The following is a 26,902-nucleotide window of genomic DNA, read 5'->3' as shown; positions in this document are numbered from 1 at the left end:
CTGACTGTGATTTGAGTGGGGCTGGAAGCACCCGGGAGTGGAGGAAGGGACTTACAGCATTTTGAGGGGGCTGGAAGCAACCTGGGGGGGAGGGGAAGCATCCAGCTATGTTTTAAGGGGGGCTGGAAGCAGCTGCAAGAGAGGGGAAGCATCCGACTGTGTTTTGAGGGGGGCTGGAAGCAACCTCAGGGGAGGGGAAGGGTCCGCTTGCGTTTTGAGGGGGCCCTGGAAAGGGGAAGGTGCCGCCTCCTGGGGGAGTAGCAGCCAGGGTGGGGTGCCTTTGTGCTGGGAGAGGGGAGCCCCCAGCTCTCGGGACTGCTCTGCTCCCAGTTGTGAATAAGGGGGAGCCTCCTCTGCTTTTCTTGCCTGGAGGTCTCCAGCTTTGGAGGTGGGAATTAGACCCTGCTCTTGCTGCCCAGGTCTCCTCTAGGCTTTAGTGGGTGTTTGAAGAACCCTAAAATGAGTAAAGGAAGGTGAGGAAGAGGCAGAATTGAGTGCAGGGGCAGGGGTGTGTAGATGCTGGGTTGATACTGGGGTTAAGAGATTAGGGTTGATTTTGGAGGAGCAGTATTATTTAGGTGACAAGACTACTACAGGTCCAAGAGCTTCTGTAGTGTTCAAAAAGTCAACGTTATTTTTTTCAGTGCATCTGGGAGCCTGAGGGATGCTAATTGTGACATGCACTAGGATTGAGCACGCCACTTAAAAATGAGAGATCAACAGGCTACCTACCTACCTATAGCTATAAATAAATACTGTGACTTTCAGGAGTGCAACTATGATTTTTAAATCTCTTGAGCAGATCTGACTCCTGATTTTTGTTGTCTTGCAGCTGCCAATACCAAGCTATTTAATTTTGCCACTAGGAGTTTTGTGGGTTTGGGGCCTAAATTTACTATGATGTGACAAGTGAGGGTTACAAATGAGCAAAACTACTATTTGGGAGTTAATACAAGTTGTATATTGCTCCTTGTGCCAAAGCAGGTGTAAAAAAAGTGGTGGATATTGTAAATGATCTCTAAAAAAGAATGTAAGTAAAAGAAACAGGTGGGGGGGTTTTTTTAAAAAGCTTCAAAATAATTTTTATCTACTCTCAGTCCCTAGTTTACAGGATTTTCTTAGTAGATGTCAGCTCTGAACATGGACAATGAACTAAGGAAATCAAGATGTCTTCATGCTCTATTGTAGTAATTAAACCATTTGATCAGATGGTGGAAATTGTCTATATTGTGTGATTAAGATAAAAAGCTTTTCAGTCTGCTCACTGGCATGGTCCCTGCCCCAGACAGCTTGCTATTTGGCTATTTCTTTAGCATGTATTTATGCAGCGCCTCATCTGATGGGATCCTGGCACAAGATTGTGACACTTAAGTGCTGCTGAGAGGCTACTAATAATGACATTTAATACATTATCCAGGAAAGGGATGTCAACAGAATGGTCCATCTGCCAAATTCAGCCTGTTTGATGCGTTTATATGGACAGCAGGACCTAGCCCCAGCTTTCTTTTAAAAGAAAATAAAAGAAGAAGGGTAATTTCTTTTTAAAAGAAGTTTGTTTGTAGCCTTCACTTTGGAAGAAATATTTCCAAACAGAGCAAACACAGTGAAGCCGCTTTGCATCTGCAGGCAGTAATTCTGACAACAAGTCGGCTGTGTGAACTCCTAGCCTCCATTTATCTGATTGGAGTGTCACATTTAAAGTCCAGTGTTGATATCTCACTGTCGGCGTTAACTCTTTTATTGCCAATTATTTTAGTGAAATGCGCATTGAGCTGCTGTAGGGAAGAAAGCGCAAAGGGAAGAACAAAGGAAACACAAGCAGGGTAGAGGGAGAAAGAGGGAGGCAAAAAAAATGGAGAAGGAAGAGAAATACTGGACACAGATAGAGAACCGCGTAGGGGAACAGATTTTTCTCACTGAATGTGACGATAAGGTCCTGAATAAACAAGACGTGACAGCTGGGATATCACAAGGCTAGGGTCTTTCCTTGATCCCCCAGCAAACCTCCCTGTGACACTGGTAAGGATTATTGTGGATGTAGGGGAGTATGACATTCTGATTTTATATCCTAGCTCATGAATCCTAATTTAAATGTGGTGTTTGGTCCTCTGTACTGTATTCTCTCGGCACATGTTTTCTTCTGTGCGCGTTTCTCGGATCATCCTTGAGGTCTTATATTTTTCTTTTTACTGAGGTGTCTGGGAGAATGTGTTGTCTTTAAAGGACACTTGCATTTGTGCATTTGTCTTTGCAAAAATAGCATTTTGCTCCTGAGTGAGACTTTTCCATCTAGATGGATAACAGAATGAACAAAAAAAGCTGATGAGTTTAGGTGCCATGAAGATATACAGTGAGGCAGTTTTATAACAATGAGAGTATTTCTAAGCATACTTCATAATTTATGAAGTCATAAATCACTTGATCACAGATGGTAAAGCACAGCTTTTCTAAGTGCTTGAGGGCCTCTTATTATTCTAGGAGCGCCTGATGTGCATAAAACAGTTTTAAAAACACTTGGAACGTTAAAATGTGCTTCGAATCCAGCTTGAGGAGTCACTTTTATGACCATGTTAAGACTGCTCAGTTCCGAATCTCACCCTGTAAAGAAGAATCTTCCCATTATATGATTACTCCTAATCCTATTAACACAATAAATTGAGTTACTGTGAATAACTCTACAGCTAATCTCCAGTACATAGGGCCTGGAGCTGTAGCCGCTTGGCAAAATGTGTTCCTCAAAGCTTACATTACCTGTTATAACCACATATTTTTATTAGGGCTATCAATCGCAGTTAATGTACACAACGCATTAATCGTTGTTTGTGTTTAATTTTTTTAACGTGTTAATTGTGTCCGTGGTTTCGGAGCCTGTGCCCGGGCTTTCCTCTCCTGTTGTCACTGCCACTGCCAAGCTGGCTCGCTAGGCAGTGGTGGTAGCTCAGGGTACCACCGGGCAGCCTGGGCACAGGCTCGGGACTGCTGGAGCAGGGGCAGAAAGGGTGTGCATGGACACAGACACAGATGAGCAGCTGCCGCCTGCATGGGGGGGCCACTCCCACCACTGTGTGCTGGGCTCAGTGGCAACAGGGTGCAGAGCCCAGCACATAGTGGCAGCCCACCTCTGCCCCGTGCACGAGTCCAGGGGGCACATGCCCCCCAAGCCTCCCCTGGGGGTGCACGTAGTGGTGGGAGTGGCCCCCCACATCCCTGGAGGAGCCTCCTGCAGCTCCATCCCATGACCCGCCCCGGCCCCAGGGTCCCATTCACCCCAGCCCCTGCCCCTGCTCCTGCCCTACTCCCTCCCTCACCATGGAGGCCTTGATCTGCCCCAGCACACCCCTTTCCTCCCCCACTCATACCTGCTAGGCAGTGTCTATGTGTGTGCCTGCCCCTCACTCCCAAGCCACAGCCCCCCCAGCCCTGCTGCTGCCCCTCACTCCTGACCCACAGTATTTCACATCCTGCCAGCGTGTGTGGGAACCCCTCATCCCTGGGCTTCCAGCCCTACACACATACCCCACCCCCCACCCATACAAAGTACCTGCATTATTTTTACACACCTTTAGTTTTTCTGCGCATAATTTTGAGTTTTTTAGCTGTGCGATTAAAATCACGATTAATTGCAACTAATTTTTTTAATCGCGCAACTAATCATGATCAAATTTTTTAATCGTTTGATAGCCCTAATTTTTATATTAATTTTAAATTAATATAAGAGTAGGGCCTTGTAGTACTGGAAATGCTGAGGCAAGTACAGTTACAAACAACTATCACCATGCCACTTCAAACTGCTGCCAAGTTAATATCAATGAAAGTAAAAAACAACATTGTGATGCTTCACTTTTGAAACTGGAGTCAGTGATACATCATGTAACAATCCTGTTTTCACCTCCTGGTTTAGGTCCTGATCCTGTTTCTACAGAAGTTTTGCCATTAACTTCATTTGGAACAGAGCCTTGCAGTGTTATATTGCATTTGTGGGCAACACAATATTTTGAAGCGTGGGTTGTTCCTCTTTGCTGGAGTACATGCCAGCTTAGTTATTGTTTGATGATAGGTTAAGGTGTGGCGGAGAGTCAAAACGCGTATTTGAATATGAAATTGCTCAGATTAAATGAATTTAAATAGAGTGAAATAATGAACTAGCCTCTTACATTTGAGGACCTTCATTTTGCCTGATGGCCGCACCCCAATCTGTAATGGATACATTTGTCTGTAACGCAAATAGTTTAGCTTGTTGCTAAAGAGAGGTCTAGGAGTGATAAAAGCACGTTCGCAGAGTCATGTGTAACTGCACCATAACTGTTTATGTCCCTGATAACTAGGTTAACGCCCAGAGTTTCAACAAATGATCAGAGGGTTAATGCAAAATAATATATAGGTTGAGGTGAGATTTTTGTGCTGCACCTTTTAGAGGCTTAGCACAAGACACTCAGCTATGGGGGCAACTAGGATTCTCTCTATACATTACATTTATGCCATGGTTAACATATTAATTACAGTAGAAATTAGTAGGGTGCTATATGTACCCCCAACTTAAGGCACCGTAAAATGGGAAACGGGCTACTAAAGCATTCTAAATATGATGTAGAACATGCTTATGGCTAGTTAATGGCACCTTAAATTTAACTAACATGTGGCCAGGACAGGCAGTCAACTGATTGTGGGCCCCTGCCGTAGGTTCGGTTGAGGGGGGAGCTGAAAGATCTTCCCTGGGGACTTTAAAACCAGCACCTAGCATCTTTTTTGGCAGATGTTATTTACAGCTGGCTGACCGTCAGCCCCAAGTGTCAAACCTAGGTCTGTCTTGGCCGGACCCAAGAATCAGCCAGTTGTCTTCCCTGACACCCCTGGGTGTACCAGACCTGGGAGCTGGGGCTGTCTCAGAGTTTGGGGCTGACAATAATTTGAGTTTTCTCCTCAGTCCCCAGAGAGCCATGAGTCTTAGAATCTGTAAGATAATTGTCAGCTTTGTGTGAAGCGTTGTGACATCTGGCTTTGAATGTGTCAGTGCAGGTAGAGCCCAGAATTGTTATCCCAGGTTCCCCCTGCACTGTCAAGTAATAACAACGTGATTGGGATCTGATGCCTAATCCCAAAACTGCACTTCCTCCCTGGCATGTGTGGCATGGCAGAAGGTGTGATGTTTGGAATGGGGGATCAGATCCCATCGTGCCATTAAATCAACATATACCAGGGGCCTAGGGTGGCTTTCAACTACTTTTGCTTCTTTCTGTTTCAGGGTTACTCTAAGGCAGTGATTTTCAACCTCATAACGCATTTGTGGCACCCCTCAGAAAATGCCAGCTCTTATTTTTCTGTAGTCAAAAAGCAAGTGAAAACTGATAGAGCCATTTGTCTGTTGCAAAGAACTGGGAAAGACCACAGCATGTCAGAATGGTTTTAACACTATGGAATCCTATTTGAAATCTCTGGGTTTATCTTGTGAATCATGTTTGCACACCTAACAAAGCTGACGTTGCATGGCTCCCAATGTCACCCTTGAAAGGATCTCAAGACACCTTAGGGTAGCACCCTGGTTGAGAACCAATGTTCCAAGGGCTGACATGGCCCTCGGTGGAGTTTCTGAGTTCTGCCAGCCTGCCTTCTGCTGGCAATGGGTGTCCCACCCCATGTCTGTTTTTGTAGGGTGGGCCCTATAGGATAGCTGCAATGGCCCTACACCTTGTCTGTGATGGGGGAATTCTCCCAGTTAGTTCAGGGGCTGCAGTAGGAGAGAGAATGCCTCTTAACACTTCTTTTTAAACTCCTTATCTGAGTTACTAATAACGTTGGTAGATGTGTTGCCAGTAGGTCAAGGGAAGTGATTATTTCCTTCTGTTCAGTACTGGCAAGGCTACATCTGGAATATTGTGTTCAGTTTTGGACCCCCCACTACAAAAAGGATGTGGACAAATTGGAGAGAGTCCAGGGAAGGGTGACACAATGGTGAGGGGCTGGGGGACATAACTTATGAGCAGAGACTGAGGAAACTGGTCTTATTTAGTCTAGAGAAGAGGAAGGAGACCGAGAGGGGAGTTAAGAGCAACCTTCAACTACCTGAAGCGGGGTTCAAAAGAAGATGGAGCTAAACTGTTCTCAGTGGTGGCAGGTGACAGAACAAGGAGCAATGGTCTCAAGTTGCAGCAAGGAAAGTTCAGGTTAGATATTAGGAAGAATTTTCTCACTAGGACAGCAGTAAAACACTGGAACAGGTTACCCAGAGAGGTGGTGGCATCTCCATCCTTGGGGGTTTTCAAAACCCAGCTAGACAAAGCTTTGGCTGGGATGATCTTGTTGCGGATGGTTCTGCTTTGAGCAGGGGTTGGGACTAGATGACCTAGGTCCCTTCCAACCCTAACTTTCTATGAGTCTGATTTTATGAGCTGCAATTATTAAACAATAATCATACAGAAATTTAAGAATCTGGTGGACCTTTTACTGTATAAGCTGTAAGTTTTTCTTACCTGGGGCAAAGAAGCTAACTTGTTGGTGTCACTGTCTGTTATATGCCATTTCATGTTCTGTTCACTGCTAGCACAGTGCTAAACTATTTAAGTTCCCAGCCCTGCAGGGAGCTATTTCTGTCTCTTGAACCAAACCCACTTTCACTGATCCAGCAGGCGGTTGGACTAGATGACCTCTGGAGGTTCCTTCCGATGTCCTACTTTTCTGTGATTCTCTGACATTTCTAAAAGCCCTGAAAGAAGAACTATTTGTTAAAAATGTGTGTAAGAGCCAAATTTTGGCACTTAAGCTGTGTGACGGTGTCTGCTTAACAAGAACAGTACTATCTTGGAATGACAGTGCATGCATCTTAGATTACAGCTAAGGTTAACAGCATGAAAAGGTCGTGCATTTGCATCCTCATAAGGGAACATTGCACATGTAGGAAAGGGGCAGATTCCATAGAAAGGGCAGAGAATAAATTTGCATCAAGTGAAAAACTTGAAAAAAGTCACAGTTGAACAGAAAAGAGGAAAAAGATTGAATGATTGATAGAAGTCTCATGTGGTGATAGAGAGCCAATTTACTTCCCTGCCCCACCCAATAGTTCTCATTGTGAATATTAGAATCACTGTATGGTACTGTTTGAATTTTCTCGGTATACAAGGGAGTAGCTTCAGCATCCCTGGCTTGTTCTCCTGCACAGGTGTTTAAGGGGAGAGGTACAAGAAGTTCTGCTAAAGAGAAGGGTTGAAAATGTCTGTGGGAAGATAAGGTTCTCTATGCAGGCCTGGCTGGCTTGATTAATCCCCAGGCTGAGGAAGTTCGGTTTGTTACTCCTTTTGGGCTTCACATCAATATTCATTATAAGATTTTGCCCTGTTGTGCAGATTTTATTGCTTGATGTTCTATTTTGTTTCTGTTCATTGATCCCACCACTTCCCACCCTGATTAAAACTAGAGTTTGTGATACAACAGGGCCTGGCATTCTTCTCACAGGCGGGGGTTAATAGAATAGATAAATTTATCTGACACCAGGTTCCAAACTTATTAAAGTTTTTTTAAGTGAAAGGGACTTGTGTCCATGGGACACTGACAAATTAAAAAAAAACCTTTTTAAGAAGGTAATTGAGTTGCTTTGTGTTTGCAAAAAGCATTAAAAGGTCTAATTCTAGTATGGGTGTGGATTCGAGCCCTAATTTTCAATACAGGCCTTTGATATGGGGTGTACATCTTGAAACATGTAGATTTTTTTCCCCTACAGTGTGAAACGTTCCTGCAAGTATTTGCTCCTCAGAAGGTGACTTATGACTTGACAGAAGCCCTGGAGTCGTGGACCATTCAAAGATTGTTTTATTGAAATGTGATAGACTCTGTGGAATTTTTAGAGACAGAAGTATTGACTACAGGGAGTCCTCGACTTACTATGTTTTGAGTTGCAATGCTTCACACTTGCAATGTTTATAAATTGACACCTTGTTTCAACTTTCTGACATCAGTTTTGACTTTACAACGCTTGATCTGTTGCGACACCACATCAGCGAACAAGTTTGCTGCATCGCCCATCTCCCTGGAGAACATCTGTCCAAACTTCTGTGGACACTTTCTTTAAGAAAACAGACAAGACTCCAGAAAAACCTGCAGCCAGGACTCCTGAGAAGACTCCAGCCAAGAACCCTTCAAAAAGTCCAACTAAGAGCCCTTCAAAAAGTCCAACGAAGTCACCTCAAAGAAGTCCTTCCAAATCAATACAATTGCTATTTACAATATAAATGCATTAAAGTAGCTATGTTACTCATCTATAATTGATTGAGTACAAAATTCTGGGTTATTTTGGTGAAAATAGGGTATCAAGTCTTGGTTCAGGAACCAATCCCCATTTATAACGTTCTTTCCTATGGGAAAATTGGTGCGAAGTTACAACGTTTCGACTTAAGATGCAGTTTTCAGGAACCAACTGTGTCGTAAGTCCAAGGACTGCCTGTATATACAATGTGTATATGGATCGTTATGGTCTCATTAGGAATCCTGTTCCTGGCTAGACTGGTAAAATAAAGGATGCTTCATCCAGAAACTAAAGACGATGCTTATCCCTTTTTACAAAACAATGCAGCTGACAAGTCTTGAAGCTTCGCCTCCCTGGGGAAGAGGGACGCAGACTGATTCAACCAAGTTCAAAGGAGACAAAGCACTTGAAACTGTGTGAAGTAACAGCCCCTGACCTGCAAGACAGAGACATTATCTGAAAACTGACAGGTGTGAGACTGAGAGAAACAAAAATGGGCCCTGTGGGAGGGTACAGAGTATTGCAGATTTGCCAGGGTCTCCATGTGGAAGATGGGTGAACACCTGGTAAGCTAGATGTGTACAAGCTGCCTATTGTTGTGTGTGCTGTTTTCTCTGAAGGCCTTTGTTCCAAATAATGAATACTTTGCTTTATGAAAGCTGTCTGCTCACTGGTTAACACTATTCTTGTCCTTTAGAGAAAAGATTTGCAGGTGCTGAACTGAAGTGCTACCTAATGGGGGTGCTACCATTTCGAGTGTCGCTACCAGGTGCTACCTAAATGGGGGTGCCCTAAGGTGCAGTTTGCATAGGAACCATGATCTTTATTCCATTGGGAATACTTTCATCCTAATCCTGTATCAACATAGTCCAACATAATATTACCTACCTTTTCCACAAGCATTAATACAGGAAAATTACTTTCAGCAAATACATATGCGCTTGCACACACGCACGCATTCACTCTCAAGTGTGGTCAGTTTTAGTTTTGTTTAGCAAGATGGTCAAATGAACATACAGAGAAGGAGGTAATCGGATTCATGGCTCTCTTTTATTGCAGTTTTTGCTTTTGATTACAGCTCAAATTGGTGTAAGCAGTATTCTCATCTATTGTCACAGACAGATACGCTAGTGATGGTAGGAACAAACAATAGATCAGATCTTATTTTTTTGTTGTGTGAATCTATCTTTCCGTGCATTTAGATTTCAGCAAATTGCCCTTGGAATATATTGATCCTCTGGGCAGTTCTAAGTATCTACAGTTTTATCCCTACAATTGTATGCAGGTGTAAATAAACTTAGTTAGGTGTCTAGTACTGGATTGAGCTCATAGTAGTTATCTAAATGACTTCACTGGAATCTGTCCATAATTGCAGCTGCAAAACAGGAGACCATCTTTAAAAAAATCTAATCTGGTGTTTGAAAATCTTCAACAGAAGATCTAAGTAAGGCATGAGTGTACATGAACTTGCAACATATTAGCCGTTTTTAATTGAAATGCATGCACATATTTAGATTGCAAATATCATTCTGAAGAAGTTGAAGGACTCTGCCTTGTTTAACTCTGCCTTGGCAAAACATTCTTCCCTGCCCTAAAGAGCTGTAGTTGCTGTTAGTCCTATCAAGATTTTGAATGGCAAGTTTCTTTATTTTTATATTGAATTGTTATCCAAATGCAGCTAATCTGTTCCTGACATTTTTTGTACAGTGTTGTATAATTGTTCTTACTATGTGTTGTAGTTAAAAGTAGCTAAGACTACTTTTAGCAGACCTTCTTCTTTAGGTGGTCTTTTGGTAGAAGTGTTTTAAAAAATAAAAAAAATTATGGGGGGCAATAGTAATGCAGAACAAACTTGCTCATTTAACAGTGATTCTGGTACCTTCTACCACTTGCAGCAATTACATTTTTATTCATTTAACATTAGATTGGGTTACCCTTGCTCAGACAGATTAAGGCATCAGTCTTAAAAATAAGACTAATAAAACAATGGGTCTACCTATAGAAGAAAGTGGGTGCATCTACATGTGCAATTAATGCCACATGATAAACTTCAGACCAGTTTGGGCCAGAGAAAAATGTAGGACTGTGTGAAATTTCGCCAGCCGTTTTGTTCTGATACTGTTTCAACCAATTTCGAGGTCAAAACAGCAAAATTGGAACAAAACAAAGCCAGTCAAAATAGCCTTGAAACAAAATGCGGCTGGTCAGAACATTTTGAAAGTTGAAATGTTTTGACCATAGGCTGGGAATGGGAAGTCAGTCCAGCTGGGCTGACTTCCCTTTCTCAGCACAAGATCCGGCATCCCCATCCGCTTGATCACGCCGGGGGTGGGAGGCAGCCTAGCTGGGCTGCTTCTCGGGGGCCCTGTGCTTGATCACTCCGGGGGCAGGTGTCATCCCAGCTGGGCTATCTCCTGCCCCCAGTGTGATCTAGTGGGGGCACTGACCAGGAAGCAGCCCGGCTGGGCTGCCTTCCACCCCAGTGCAATGTAGTGCTGGGGATGAGAAGTCAGCCCAGCTGGTCTGACGTCCCATCCCCAGCAACACTCGAAATGGCATCAAAACAGCTTTCTGTTTTAACGGAATGGAACGGAACAGCTGTTTCGACTCGAAATGAAATTTGATTCGAAACACTGTTCCCTCGAACCATCAAAACTCAAGGGAATGGTGCCATTTTGCACAGCCCTAGTAAAATGCTCCTTGTCAAAGCATGTACATGTGCACATGGGACAACAGTAATTTGAGCCCAGGGCAGAGTAGAGCCAGGCTGGCAAGGGGTGGTCAACTCTGGGCTCTGGGTGGTGGCATTGGGCAGTGGAGGGATTGGCTGGGGCACAGAGGTGCTGGTCCTGCAGAGCCAGGTGGCTAGGCAGCAGTCAGGAGTCTGGCCCCTGCCCAGTCACCATCTACACGTGTGTTTTGCTGCATTAAATGATTCTGCTGTAAGACTGTACTGTCCCCGACAGTACTATATTATGGAGGATTTAATTAGTTTATTGCACTCTAATCCCGGCACACGTGTAGACAGTGACGCTTTACTGCGGAGCTAATTAGTCTACTCTGCAGTAAAGTGCATATGTAGATGCACCCAGCATGTCTTAATGATAGCGAGGATTTGGTGCTTAGCTGGGAGAGATAGTAGACAAGCTTTCAGTACCCATCCTCAGGTCACTTAAAATGAGAGACTGTGAAAGCTGTAGGTCGCAGAGGCAACAGGTTGTGACAGCGCATCCTGAAATTTCACAGCCTGCAATATACCAAAGTATCTCAATGGGCAGCCAAGTCTCATTAGGTCAACTGACTCCAAACAGAAAGTGAAAGCACTGGAGATTCTGATGCCCTCTTTGTTCTTGCTGGGCACATCTACATGAGACACTACCTCCCCATAACGATGAGCTATGGCAATGTAGCGTCAGCAGGCACAAACTGTGATGGCTGGCTATGTAGCATCTAAAAATAACCATGTGCTGCTGGGTCTAGGTAGTACCAAATGCGCAGTCAGAGGCATGTGTAGATGTGTCCACTGAGTAGCATCCCACTGTATGAAGTCAGTAAGGCTGCAAAAGAAGTAAGATGCAATTAAAAGGATCAAACTATGGACTTAATAAGTAACTATCTCTGTGGCTCCTGTGCTAATAGGTCCCCCACAAGCCCCTGGCAAGACTCTAAGCGTCAAATCCTTACTATTGTTAAGACATGCTGGGTACATCTACACGTGCACTTTACTGCAGATCCACTGTAAAGCATCACCATCTACACATGTGCCAGTATTAGAGTGCTGTAAACTAATTAAATCAGCCATAATATAGTACTGTCAGGGACAGTACTGTCTTACAACAGGGTTATTTACTGCACTGAAACACACGTGTAGGCAGTGACTGAGCTGAGGCCAGACTCCTGACTGCTGCCTAGCCACCTAACCTAAACTTCCCTTGCTTCAACTTGAGCACATTGTTCCTTGTCCTGTCATCTGGCACCACTGAGAACAGTCCAGCTCCATCCTCTTTTGAACCCCCCTAATAGCCTACAGCTGCTATTAAGTCCCCTCTCAGTCTCCTCTAGACTAAATAAGCCCAGTTCCCTCAGTCTCTCCTCAAAAGTCTTGTCCCCGACTCCCCTCACCATTTTTGGTCCCATCTGTTGGACTTTCTCCAATTTGTCCAAATCCTTTCTGTAGTGTGGGGCTCTTGCTTATTTCATTTCAAAGAAAGTCAGTCATCTAAGTCCCCAAATGAGCAGTGTTCAGATTTGGTGTCCCCTCATCTTTATTGATGAAAATGTGTAAGAAAGGACCATGGAAGAGAGAAAATTGATTTGTTACATTAAAGGAATAAATACCACAGCATTTTAAGCTTCCTGCTTGGATAATTTTTATGTCTTTTGTTTTGCATCTTCTACACTTCCAGGGCCCCACTGAGCCTTGGGAGGTTTAGAGGTATGACATCAATTCAGACTTGTTTTCAAGCAGCCAAACTACAGTCATGCTGAAATTTTCATTAGCCACCCAAGCTTCCCAGGCTGTTTTCTGCTTTCCAGAATGTTTTCTGCTTTCCAGCAAATCACTTGCAATTTCATCCAACCGCACAACTCTTTGTACCATGACAACTCACTCTAGATGGGTAACGCTGGCATCTGGTATACAGTAGTGTGTAGGAAAATGAGTATAATTTGATGATACTTTACAGTGTAATTGATAAGTTACATCTGACTATTCTATATTTGCTTCAGGATCAAGAGCTTCAGATTTGGGTCCTGCTGACCTGTTTCTACTCCAGACCTAGACCCTAGTTCTACATGATTGTATAAATCGGAATGGTGAGAAATGGATACTGAACTTGCTGTGGTAAGTAGATATTGCTACAGATGGTAGGTGGCGGTCCAATTACCAGATTGGTGGTGACATTGCCTAGCTCTATAAGGCAATACCTGGAAGTCACTTTGTATTTATGGCAAGAGACAGTGAGAGCCAAACTTTTTAGGCAAGTGTGTCATGAATTAGCTCTGCATCTTCCCTGAGTGCCACTCTGAGCTCTATGCCCTGCCTGATCTGCTGCTCTGCTTTCTGGTTCCTGCTCACTCTGCCACTGTGCTGTCTGTCCCCTCCCCAGTCTGCCACAGAGACTGCCTGTGCCGCTTGAAGAACATGTGATGTAGGTTGGCCACCTCAGTGTAAGAAGTCAGTGGAAAATACAAATGATTAAAGTTACAAACACATTTTCCTATTATAATTAGCCATAACACAAGTGACTTTAACCTTTATTTTAGTTCTAAACTTCCAGGTTTGTTTGAGTCAAGAACCCTCTGAATTCCTTGCACTCCCACTAAACACCTTCCATATTATGGTAAGTCTCCATTAAAGCATTCAGTGAATTCTCTTGCTTTCCTGCAGGTGTTGTCTGCCAAGGTGTATGAGTTTGAGTGTGGTGTCAAAGCTGGTTTATATGCTGCTTGGATTCTCATAATAAACATCTTGGATAAGGAAAACTCCTATGCTTTAAATTATGCATAAAATATGCACTGATGTTGGGGCAAGTTCTATCTGTTGCAGGTGTAAAATTGATCTTGTTGGGTTGCAGTATTAGTTAACAAATCAGAACTTTCCAGGAAGTCATGGATACCTCTGACTTTTTAACTCCCCATTTTAACAACTCTCCCAATTACACAGGTGGTCCAATAAAAGATATCATCCCACAAAATCCTTGCGTCTCATCAGAACCAACCTTAGGGAAAATTATGCTCTGGGTGAATTTGTATTTTGGTGTTCTATACCACCCTCCCCTCCCCCACTCCCAGTTCAGAAATTAAGCAGTAATCTCAACAGTTTGTCATACATAACTGAACAAAATACAAAAGAGGAAATTACACAAAATTAAATTAAATTAAAATAAATTAAATTTTATTCAAATAATATTATGATTGTTATTTGAATTAAATTGCATTTGAATTTGGATAAAAATAAAATTTGCTGGCAAATGCTTGCACATGCTTGCAAGTCATAAAAATAGCATTATAGCTAAGTGACACACTAGACATTAAATAAAGCACTAACCTAATAAAGAATAATAACAAATAAAAAACTTTGTTCATCAAGTTTCTAAGGCTTGGAAGACAACTCTGAGTGCCTTTGCTGCTGCAAACTCTGATCTTGTTGGTGACAGGTGTATATTTTGAGCCACGGCATTCTTAATAGATCGGATGGCCAGCAAAGATAGCCTGTCATCTCCCGTGGTTGATCACAAATATGCTTTTGTGAGCTTCAGCTTTGAAAAGCTTTGTTCACTGCTTGCCACCATTAAGGGAATGGTTAACAGGATCCTGAGTACTATTCATGTGTTTGGGAAGTTGTCTTGAAGTCCACTGCAGTAAATTAGGGGTGCACCGTTGAAAGGTTTTCTTGGCCAATACTGTTACCCGATTATTAACCAGCCGTATCAACTGATACCAATCAGATAACTGATTTACAAGAATGCAGCTGGGCAGCGTGGAGATCAGTGCCCTGCAGGTAAGTCTGTGTAGTGGAAGGGGCATGTGGGGAGGGGGGCAGATTGAGGCGCCCATGGTGAGGGAAGGAATAGGGCAGGGACAGGGGCAATGGTTGGAGCTGGAGGCGCTGCCCAGCCAGGGTGGTGAATGGGATCTGGGACGGGGGCAGGGAGCAGGACGGAGCCTCAGGCAGCTCATCCAGTGTCCTGGCATTTAAAAATGATGGCGGGGGCACTTGAACTAAAGCTTATCAAATGAACTAAAGTTTAAGCACCATCGCCACCTTTTTTAAATGCAGGGACACTTTTAACAAGTGGAGCCAAGTGGGGTGAGGGCAGATGAGGGCTGCTGGCTCTGGGCTCAGGGCTCTCTGCTCTGCTGACTTTGACCCAGGGGCCCTGCATCAGGTGTGTGTCCCCTACCCATCCACCAGCAGGAGGCACAACTTGCTCACACTTCTGTCCTACTCTCTGCCCTGACCCCAGGTCCCATTCACTGCCCTGGCTGGGCAGCACCCCAGCCCCTGCTCAACTCCCTCCCTTACCATGGTGGCTTTGATCTGCCACCCCTATGCCCCTTCCCTCCCTCATGCCCCTTCCCCTCCATAGACTTACTGGCAGGGCACTGCTCTCCACACTGCCTGGCTGCATTCTGGGCCATGTGCATGCATGCAGCTGCATGCATGCACATGGTATCCAGGGGCCCTGGCCAGAAGGCATATTATATTTATTGGTACACCAGCCAAAAAAAGCTGATAGCCGATAACGTTAATTTTCCTTTTATTGGTACCAATTTGATATGGCACCGATATATCAGTGCACCTCCACTGTAAATAGATTGTAAAACTTCTTAAGGAGCACTATATTCCAATGGAAGTAGACTTTGGAGATAGCCAAGTTGTTCGAGAGGTTGACATCATTAATGTCAGAGCTCTCTCCATATGTCGGTGCACAATGAAGGTCCTTACAGTGCTTCCTCAAAGTTTCTTTGTCAGGGAATTGCGTCATGTTATATAGAAAGCCCAAGAGGGATGATTTTGTATTCAAGTTGAAGAGCTTGCAGCAGAAACAGAAAACCTTGTCAGTGGACTCTGAGTAAGGCAGCCAGTGTCACTTCAGAACTTCACCATTTCTAAGTTTTCTGTATAAAAACATCATAGAAAAATGGCGATTCTGATCATCCACAGAAAAATCCATGTCCTTTACTTTTGGTAGACCACTGATCACTAGCAGACCTTGAATTTCAGGCGTTAGATTGGATCAGAAATCCAGGATCAGAAATGTCATCGCCAGCACTTATAATGGGAGTTGTTTCATCTGTCACTAGTGGCATCGATATTATTCTGGTCCAGATGAAGAATTTCTGTTTTGCTTGGGTCTATTTGTTTCTCTTGGATGATTCTTGGAAGTAGAATCACGGATCATCTATGTATTTTTCATCTGATGTCTCCACTGTGACTGTCTCACTACTACTGCATGGGTTGTCGTTAACAGAATTCAAGTATTTTTTCATGTCTACATCTTTTTTCGTTGCAGTCATTAACCAAGCTTAAAATTTCCTGTTTCCTCTTCTTAGGTACTTGTGACATTTTGTTTTCTTCCAGATTTCATAGCTAGTGAAATTACAACAAGCATCCCAGCACACCCTTGGACACACTGGCAGATGATTGCAGGGGTCATGGTCAGTGAAAATTAAAATGAGTATTTCTACTCTAGCCCCTCTGGTCCTGCTCCTACTGCCACCAATGCTGAGCAGCTGCCACCCTCCCCCAGCAGTGTAGATCTGGTTTGTATTACTATTCAGGAAGCTAAGGGAGTTAATGGCCCATTAATGACCCTGTGACAGGACCGTAAGCATACCCTGTCATGAAACGCTGAAGGAACAAAGGGGAAAAGGAAACTTACTGTGGCAGCGAGCCTGGGCAGGAGAAAAGCTGAATGGAAGTCCCTGGATGGTAATTAATACGATCAGCTGGGGAAGTCAAGAGAGCAGCAAATGGAAAGCTCTGGCCAGGCACACAGGTAATCGGTGCAGGAAGTTAAAAGAGAGCAGACCAAGCAGTTGGCTCTTCTCCAGAGAGGGGAGCAGCATAAGGGGAAGCTCGAGGGAGCACAGAGGTGCAGTGACAGTATGGGGCCAATCGGAGATGGGCAGAAGAGGGTTTGGCAGACAGACTTTCATAGATTTCATAGACATTAGGGCTGGAAGGGACCTCGCTAGATCATCAGGTCCAGCCCCTGCCCAAGGGGCAGAAAGTCAGCTGGGGCCAAATGATCCCAGCAAGATAGGCATCCAAGTGTTTCTTGAAGTGTCCAGAGTAGGTGCTTCCACCACTTCTGTGGGGAATCTATTCCAGATTCTGGGGACATGGATGGTAAAGAAGTTTTTTCTTATGTCTAGTCTAAAACCATCTTTCTGGAGTTTGTGACTGTTAGACCTTGCCTTCCCTTGGGGTGCTCTGGTGAACAGATGTTCTCCTAGTTCCCGATGCACACTGCATATATACTTATAGTCTGTCACCAAGACCCCCTGAGCCTTTGCTTCTCCAGGGTGAAGAGTTCCATGACTCTTAGCCTCTCCTTATAAGGCCTGTTCTCTTGACCTCTAATCTTGCATGTGGCTCTCCTCTGGACTCTGTCAAGCTTCTCCATATCCCTTCTAAAGTGCAAAGCCCAGAACTGGACACAGTATTCCAGCTGCAGCCTCACCAATGCCGAGTAAAGCAGGAGGATGACTTCCTGGGTCTTGTTTGAGATGCATCGGTAGACGCAAGCCAGGGTTTTGTTTGCTTTGCCAGCTGAGGCATCGCATTGGTGGCTCATGTTCATTTTGTGGTCAGTTATGACCCCAAGTCTCTTTTGGTTGTGGTGCTAGGGAGTGTAGCACTGCTGAGCCTATAAGTATGATGTGGATTTTATTTCCCGAGGTGGAGCACCTTGCATTTCTCCGTGTTGAATGCCATCAGGTTTTGATTCGCCCACCTTGCAAGCCTGTCCAGGTCAGCCCCAATTGGTCCCTATCCTCTAGTGTGACCACCCTCCCCCATAATTTGGTGTCATCATCGAATTTAGCCACTCCACTTCTAACACATGAATCTAGATTGTTTATAACTATATTAAAGAGTACTGGTCCAAGTACAGAGCCCTACGGGATGCCACTGGTCACCATGCACCATGCTGACATGGCTCCATTGACTGTCACTCTCTGGGCCTGACCACAAAGCCTGTTCTGTGGTTGGACTTACCTGAGGAGTGGGGATGAAGAGGGAGTTGCTGCATCTGAGCCATTAGGTTTGAGTCCAGTGAGTGCAGGTCTTCGTCCCTGAGACCTGAATAAGGAAGAAAGAAAGACTGAGCAAAAATGTGAGTTTGTGGCATTGGCCTGAAGGAGAAGGGTGCAGAGCTTGTGTGTGACTGTATAATTTGAGACCCGTGGGGTGAAGAAGGGGACAAGAGGTCAGTAGCAAGAGACTGGCTGCCAGGACATTAAGCAAGGTAGCATAGAGATTACAACTCCGTAGGGGAGAGCTATTGTGATCAATGCTGACAATATCTGGTGTGGTAAGGACGGGGTATGGGGATAGTGGAGCCCTGTGAAGAGGAGCCAGCTTGCTAAATTGCAGAGAATAACATGAACTTTATCTCCCAGGACCATACTAGTTTGGTTCCTTCCTTTCCACCTAAGTTGTGGTGGGTGAATTTAAAGGAGACTATCCGGTCCAGAGACAGAGAGAGACTTTTATGGTACGGCTAGGTCTTCTACAGATCTATTGTTCTTTACTTCACAGGGTTAAGAATCAACTCCCTTAACTGCCTAAATAGTAAGACCAGAGATGCACCTTGCTGTCCCCACTCACCCTCTGCCTGCAGAGCTCCACCATGCCATTGGCGGCCCCCTGCCCAGGCCGCCATAGGCATTCTCCCATGCCACCTACCCCTAAGGCCAGCTCTACTTCTCATTGTTACTAGCAGCTTAACTATAAGTGTATGCAAACTTCTCATCAGGAAGAAATAATTGAGGAATCCTTTATTTTGACTCACTTTCCTGACAATAAATAGTAGAGGGAAGGACCAGGAGTAGATTCAGGGGGGTGCACTTCCACCTCTTTTTTAATTATTGTCCACCCACATTTTAAAACAAACCACCTGGTAGTGACAGCAGCAGTGAGGGAGTCACTTGACATCATGGTTCCTTATAATCTACCTGGTTCCTTCTAAATTCTTCATCCCACAGATGTTAAGCACTTTGTCTCCATTTTTAATGGTCCTGGTGCTCCACTAATCAAACCAGCCTTTATTCTGCAGTTCCTCTGTCCATTAGCTGCTCTTGATAACGTACCTCCTATTTCACAGCCCTGAAGACTGTTTTTACCTCTAACTAAAAACTTTAACTCAGGTAAACATCAACTAATGTGGAAATAACTTAAAGTGAAGCATTACACTGTCAACATGCTCAAGAAGGCTATATTTTGTTTTAGGAATTTCAAATAAATGTGGATTTAATTCTAATGGCAACCAGATTAAAGAAACAACATCTTTGGATTATTTTTGCCTAGTTTATTGTGGGGTTTTTTATACAAAATATATGTTATAGCAAGTTAATGCACATTCCAATAGTTAAATTTGTTTTTGCTTCAATCTTAAACTGAGTATTATTTCCCTAGACCTCTAGCATATTAGCAAAACTTCTAGTTTATTTTTACTTGGAGAAAAATATGCATTGTGCTACATGTGATGATACACCACACCATCTGCACTTCTTTTCAAACTCCTAGGTCTGCCCATGGGAGAGACAAACCTACACCTATTAGAAGAATAACAAATGATACTCTGAAATTCTAAACTGAAGCAGATCTGTGGAAATCAACAGAGCGCTGTCAGCTGATAGACACCACCTGAATATCTGACACTACGACTTCATACATAAGTTTTACTGTTTATTACCAATTACGGGTTATATTATGGCTAAAACTTCTCGCTCTGTCACAATATCATAGAATTTGAGGTGTCAGAAAGGGCCATTAGATCATCTAGTCCGATCTCTGTTTTTTTGCATGCCATGAAATATTTTCTAGTTACCTTTGTGCTGATCCATGCTTCAGAGGAAGGTGGAAAAAAATTCTGGCCAAATCTGTACATGCAGGGAAGACATTTTCTTCTGACCCCTGCCAGTGATTGGCTAGAAAACATCAAGCTATCAGCTTCTCCTAAGGAAAATCAGAAAGGTATCAATCAGAGCACTTGTGAAGAATAACTTAAAAAATAACATGGGGATCACTACATAAATAGATGTTTTGTTACTGCCCACAAACTGAATCAGAGATCTGAAGAAGAGGAAATTGCAGAAGCCAGAAAGTAAGCATTATCACCACTGCCTACTTGAACACTTTGTGCAGTCAGATAAGCCTATCCTTGTATTGGTGTTCCACAAGCCAAAGGAGAAGCCAGAGATGTATGTGCTGTTCTGTGCGAACAGAACTGTGTAAAAGTAATAAAAATTATGCGTTTTTGGTCAGTATAATAAGCAGATAAGCCTCTGAATGCACATAAGGAGCAGATCAACTGAGTAAGATAGTGCTGTATTTCTGTCCCCCAAAACATGAAACTTAAAACTTTAAGGAAAGAATAATGAGAAATTGTGGGTCTGGTACAGTGGGTTTGTACAGTGCCCAGCACTACCTGTAACTGATATCCTTGGGTCTTACTTCAGTACACATAAGTAGCACTAAGGAGAAATTCTGCTTTTGAGGATGCGTGGTGAATTTTTTTTATTTTATCTTTCCTAATGAAAATATATGGTGGTTTTCACAAAGGTACTGTAGTGATGTTGATTCTTTAAGCACTCCAGTACTCCTTGAATGAGGTAGTTAAATCAGGCAAAATGAGGCGACAAAGTTAAGGATTAATTTTGTTTTTGAAATTCTAGCATTTGCAATAGCTGAAAATATTACAAATTAGGGGGGTGATTTTCTGTTGCCCCCTACCTCCAAGCCATACTTCTTTTGTACCTCCAGGGAGGGTGGTGCAGTATATCAGAATGTGTGTGGACCTGGGAGGAGAATTTCAGTCCTAGTCTTTACCGTGCAAAGAGATTCCTGAGCTTTGAATAAACATCTGATTCTGTTCCGGCTGTATGGATTTTCCTTTATAATGTGTAGTAAGATTTTATCATTACTTTGGATTAAGGGTTGTAATCTCTCAATCCCTAAAACATCATCAGATAATCTGTTTCATCATAAGCAAATTCTGATCCGGATAGTGAATCTAATTTGACTCGTACAAAATTGTTGTGAGCCATAGCTATTGGAATACAGAAACGGGATGGTGTCCTTTTAGCATAGTTCAGAATTAAGAGGAAATGTGTGTCCAAGTCAAAATGTAAATCCCTTTGTACGGAGGCACAGTACAGAGTTATTTCATGGCATGTTAACAGGGAGACATTATCACCAAAAGGGGACAGAGGTGCTCAGGTTTGCTCACTAACTTCATTTTTGGACTGTAAGTAGAAGGGGATACAGTCATTTCAAGTTGCAGCAAGGGAGGTTTAAGTTGGATATTAGGAAAAACATTCTCACTGGGAGAGTGGTGAAGCACTGGGATGGGTTATCGAGAGTGGTGGTGGAATCTCCATCCTTGGTGGTTTTTAAGGACCAGCTCAACAAAGCCCTGGCTGCAATGATCTAGTTGGGGGTGGTCCTGCTTTGAGCAGGGGGTTGGACTAGATGACCTCGCGAGGTCCCTTCCAACCCTACTTTTCTATGACTCTGTGATTTCCAGAAGGAAGAAATTTCTTTAGGTAAAATAAGCTAGGATTCCAAGTCCAGGTCTTTGTGACAGGAATTGTGATCTGCATAAAGGGAGGATACAGGTCTGTCCTATTCTGTCTGTGCAAATCAGACGCACATTCACACACAGTTGCATAAGTCCTCCGTGGTGTGAACACCTCAGACCTTGTCTTGTCCTTGTGACCATGACCTCCTGTAATAGCTTTGTTAATGAATGCCAGGGATACAATGTGGAGGGAGACTTGTGAGCTTGGAGATCAACCTTCCATGGGAAGTGGAACTGAACTGTGAAAACCACTTCCCCCAAGGCAATGGCAACCTGAGATCAACTAATTGAGTTCTCTTATCATGCATTGGGATCCCTAATAGTAGTTTGTAATTGTGTGCAATGTGCTCAGAAAATATTATTAAGGGGTTTTTAAGTAGACACACATATGGGTTTTTTTATTCACTCTTCCAATTCCTGTTACCTACTGCTGTTCCTGATCAAAGTGAGGGTTGCCTGTTAGCAATGCTGTGGGGCTGGGACACACACATTCATAGCTAAACTCTGTTTCCAGAACAGATGCACAGAACTTGGTCCTTTTGAATTGCTTCCTGATGCATCACAAATCCTGGATGTGTGAGCTGATCCATAAAGGCCCAGTTCAGTTCCTATTGGAGATACATGAGGCTGAGTTAGAAGCCATAGCAGGAGCAAGGCAGGAAGGTGAACTCGACAGTTTTGCAACTGATGGAGTAGCCCTCAATTTTCTTGTTCCGCATCCCTGCCCCCCACCTGGTTACCTCTTCTATCGATACCCTGTAACAGTGTGGCCCTCACCCCAGCTTCTGAAATGCTAATGTAGGCAGCCCTGTGTTTGTACAGAGCCTATGTTAATAGAGCCTTATGGCTGATCAGAACCTTTGGATGCTCATATAATGCAAATATTTCATTATCAGAGCTGCAATGTAAGGATAATGTTTGTTTTCACGTATAACATTTCTGAGTGGTGATAACTTCTTTATATGGGCTTCTCAAAGCCAAATGACAGAAATATATCTTGAGAAGATCAGGTAGTGTGTTTTATAAATGGCTCAGTGAAGATAATGTGGCCCACAATAAACTGTAAATGTCAAGATAGCCTGGTTTGTCTGGGGTTTTGCAGAGCCAGAATGTATACCCCTGCTGCAGGACTTTGTATTTTGACTTTCTTTACACAAATCAAAGTGGTTTATTTTTTTAGATCTTCCATATCAAGAACTATGGGATAGGAAACAGGTTGATCATATTTAAGAATACTTCGTATTGATGCAAGCTGATATGCAACGTAGATTGTGCACAGAAGTTTTGTACTGCATGAATTCAGAGCAGCCTTCACAGTAATTCTCCATCATGCATGAGGACATATCCTGCAGAGGGCAGTATGACCACGCTTTTTGTTTTAGCAGCATACTAAGCCAGGAGAAATCACTAATTCATTGGCATCTCTACCTCCCTGCTATGACTCTGTCCAGAATAGATAACAGAAGGCATTGCAGGGAATTTGTGTGCACTTAGGACTGATGCTAGCTGAAAGAAAATGGCTTCTTGGATAAACCTTGTTTACCAAATATTGGCCCCGCTGCACTCTTTCAGTGCAAAAACATACAAAAGTAGAGAAATTGCATGGAAAATTCAACTCAGTTCTCTCCCTTGGATCTGTCAAGCATATTTTAACAGCCCTTGCAACAGCAGGACACTGGCCACCGTTGTCCCACTGCTTTACTTGTGGCAGGCTAGGGTACTGTCTTGTGGTTGTGTAATAGGGTTGACTGGGTAGTGTTAGTAATAGGTTTAATATTTAGTATATGTAGTAACAGGACTTGTACTCACTCAAGAAAGCCTTATCTCACTTTTTAAATTAATTTGCTGGCTAGATTTGAAGAAAAAGAAGTGTTATTAAGTAAAGCTTAATAAGCTTTAAATAAGCTTTAGTAAGTGTTATTAAGTAAAATGTTATTAAGTATTGACTGTTGCAGATAATATTGGTATTAATTCTGCACTCCTTGATATAAACAGGGGACTTTCCATAACTTCTGTGAGAACAGGTCCTATCCAAAGTCCGTTGAAATCAGTGGAAGTCTTTATACTATGTGAATGTGTTACCCAATGTTGGCCATAGAACAAAGATCTTGCATGTGGACAAACAAAATAGTTATACTGAATGAAAGACGAGAAGGGAAGGGTTACAGTTTATGAATGCACAGCAGCTGAACTGTTGCAACTGTTTTGTATGTCCTCGCTGTCTGTTTCAGTGGAAGCTAAACTGGGTAGTTGATGCAGGTAGGAAACAGTGGCTAAATGTATGTATTTATTAGATTTATATGCCACCCTCCCCCAAAAAGGGCCTAGGATGGCTTACAGTAGTAAGATAAAACATAAAATAGCAAATAATAATAATAATAATAATTTCCCAAGCAGTGCCCCAGAACTTAGGACTGCCCAAAGAAAAAGGTCCTAAAGCACTTCCAGAAGATGTCTAGGCTTAGGTTATGGCAGGCCTTAAAGGTGAAGGAGTTGCAACATTGAGGAGCAAGTACTGAGAGTGACCTTCCACATGTTTTCACTGAACCATCTTGGTGCACAGATGGTACTTGCAGGGGCTTGCTCTCAGTTGATCTTAAGGATGGAGATGGAACATAAGGGAGGGGGCAGTACTATTGCATAATTTTTGCTTATTGTGGGAGAGAGTGGATACAAAACAATTTCAAAGGGATCAGACTGATACATGGTAAGTCTGCCACCCTCCTTCCCTACTAACAGAGATCTTGTATTCAAAATGGTAGACATGTGTTTATGCAGATGTTGGATCCAAATTCTGTCTTATGATAAAGAGGTAAAGGTATCCAGTAAAGGAAAAGAGAAAAAAAAAAACCCAATATGAAACCATGTTCACATTTGCTTTGTTGCAATGGATTCTCTTTGTTGCCTTCTGGTTTTAAGCCATTGGGCTACATTCACTTCCTGTCTCAAAACCTTGACTACAGCCATGGAAAACTGAAAACATGCCTTTAAAAATGAAGTTGAACCTCTCATGCAGGCTCTTGATTTTAGTAGCTTGGCTTTAACCCCCCCCCAATATTGTAGAATCTGGGTTTTGCATTAATATTTCAGGTCTTATTTTTTTTATTTCTTATTGCCTTCACATACAAATTCTTATCATTGCATGTCATAACTGAAATGTCTAATGTTCTTATTGGCTCAGTAACATCCCATTACATTACAAAACTCAAAACAAGAGCAGGCTTTCCAAGCTGTTCCTGCCAGATTCACCATTTCTTTTTAACTAGGGTGACCATACATCCTGGGCAAGCTGGGACAGTCCCAGCTTCTGTAGTCAGGTCCCAGCCAGTCAGTCAAAAGTCCTGGAGCAGAGTCTGGTGATGGAGTGGCATGATGTGCCAGGTAGAGTAGCAGGCAGGCTCTGCTGGTGCCAGGTGGGAGCCAGGTGGGTGGACTGGAGTAAGGGTTGCACCTGCTTCAGTGCACCATGCCTGCTTGGTGCGCCATGCCAGGCTGCATCCTTGCTGGACTCCACTCTGGGACCTTGACCAACCAGCCAGGACTGGACTAAGGAAGCCGAGATTATTCTGGTTTGCCCGGGATGTATGGTCACTCTGTTTTTAAATCGTGCATTATAATTTGCAGGATATCAGTGATGAACAGCTTGTATGTGCTGATAGCCTTAATTTTGATACTGAATCATAAATTGGGAAATTTTTAAGGTTGAATATTTAAGGAATTGCCATTACCTGAAAACTAGAAAGACTCTCTCTCTCTCTCTCTTAAAACTAGCAGAGAAGAAAGAAAGTCCGTTCTGAGGAGTCTCTTTTTTGAGACTTCCTGACAGCAACAAATTGTGTGAAAGACTGAAGCAAAAATACTGGGGGCTGTACTGTTTGTTTGCTGTGCTCCTGTCAGTAAGCATCTCGCATGCCCTTTAAGTATGTGGGCCTTGATCCAAAGCCCATTTGCAATCCAAGGAAAGACTCTCGGCAATATCAATTGGCAGTGAATCAAGCTGATAATGGGGCAATGTGTTGCTTGCAGACATTCCAGTGGCAATGATGTATTGTTTCCATAACAGTTTAAAGCTATAAAGAGATGAGGGATGTCAGTATTCAACCTTTATTGGACTGGCACAACCTTTTTATTCCTTTAATTGTCTTATGTTCCCTGAAACCAATTTATGTAATGGGTACAGAGCAGTATCGTCATTTAGTGACACAAAAGGGCAGGGGGGAGAGCTAAAATAATTCTTGGATAATTCTGAAAATTATTAAAGCTGTATTAAAAAATATTAAGGCTGCTAAGCAACAGTAAAATATACTGTGGGGAAGAAGAAGGAGCATCACCCCAGTTGCTGGATATGGGGAACCCCTGTGCTGTTTCCTGCTTTATAGACCTCCTGGGTGACCTTCAGTGCACCACTTAGGGCCTTGAAGGTGTTTAGATACCTTGACATGCAGATGGGCACTATGGCATTTTAAAATCTCCATCTTTAGGTGCCAACATATGTTTGCAAAATCTACATGATGCAAGGCAGCACTGTGTGGAAATGCACGTACTGACCTAGCTCAGGGCATCCCTGTGCTACTGTCTTGTGCCTTATGAATGTACTTGCAGTCTTTCTGAGCTTTGTTTCCTCATCTGTAAAATAGGAAGAATAGCTCTTCCCTTCTTCATAGGAAGGTTCTGAGGATAAATATGTGAAAGATAGGAATATCACAATCCTAACACCTTGTTGAAAAGCAGTCAGGCACTCAAAAGCGGGAGAATGAATAATTAAAATGCTAAATCTTATCTTGTCCATATACTCTATTATTCTGATTATAAGTCCACTTCTTCTTTTTCTCTAAAAGAACCATAAAATTTGCACTTGACTTTTATGGGGTCAATTTACAATTGGGCCTCCTAAAGTCTTAACTTTTGTACTGTAGTATTTTTGTGCATGCTCTAAGAATGCAAGTCTGATTTTTTTCAGGGAAGGTTTTACTTGAGTATTTTAAGAGTATGTAGCATATTTACTAGAATCCAAGACAGTTGCCTACCCCACATTCAATATGGGGGGTAGGGGGGGGAACCTCATCTTGGATTCGAGTGTGTCCCAGGGCAGGCACTGGCTGTGGCTATGGCTGTGGCTGCAGCTGTAGCTCTGGCTCCGGCTCAAGCTCCTGCTCTGGCACCAACTCTGTTCCCAGTCCAGGGGAGACCACATGGTATGGGATTTGGAGGTGCAGGGGAGACTGCACAGCAGCCAGCAGGGGTGACTGGTACCTCCTGAGTCTGGGGGGGGCACAATTTGTGGGCTGGCCCAGGGGCAGGCCAAAAGCCCCATATCCACTCTTATACTTCTGTGCCACAACTAAGTGCCCCCCCC

General features: G+C 43.3%; 1 long non-coding RNA gene across 1 annotated transcript in view; it reads left to right on the top strand.

Moving 5' to 3' along the window:
• Window positions 1-8,373: 8,373 nt before the first annotated feature.
• LOC109287641 overlaps window positions 8,374-26,902 on the top strand; it is a 27,636-nt gene continuing 9,107 nt past the window's right edge. The window contains exons 1-2 of the long non-coding RNA XR_002094923.1: window positions 8,374-8,799; window positions 12,962-13,076. This is a non-coding gene — a long non-coding RNA (uncharacterized LOC109287641). The remainder of the gene's footprint in view (window positions 8,800-12,961; window positions 13,077-26,902) is intronic.

This window comes from Gavialis gangeticus, unplaced genomic scaffold, assembly GCF_001723915.1.
Source record: "Gavialis gangeticus isolate Ggan-Ray unplaced genomic scaffold, GavGan_comp1, whole genome shotgun sequence".
Lineage (NCBI taxonomy): Eukaryota > Metazoa > Chordata > Crocodylia > Gavialidae > Gavialis > Gavialis gangeticus.
This window is presented reverse-complemented; position numbering and strand designations above follow the sequence as displayed.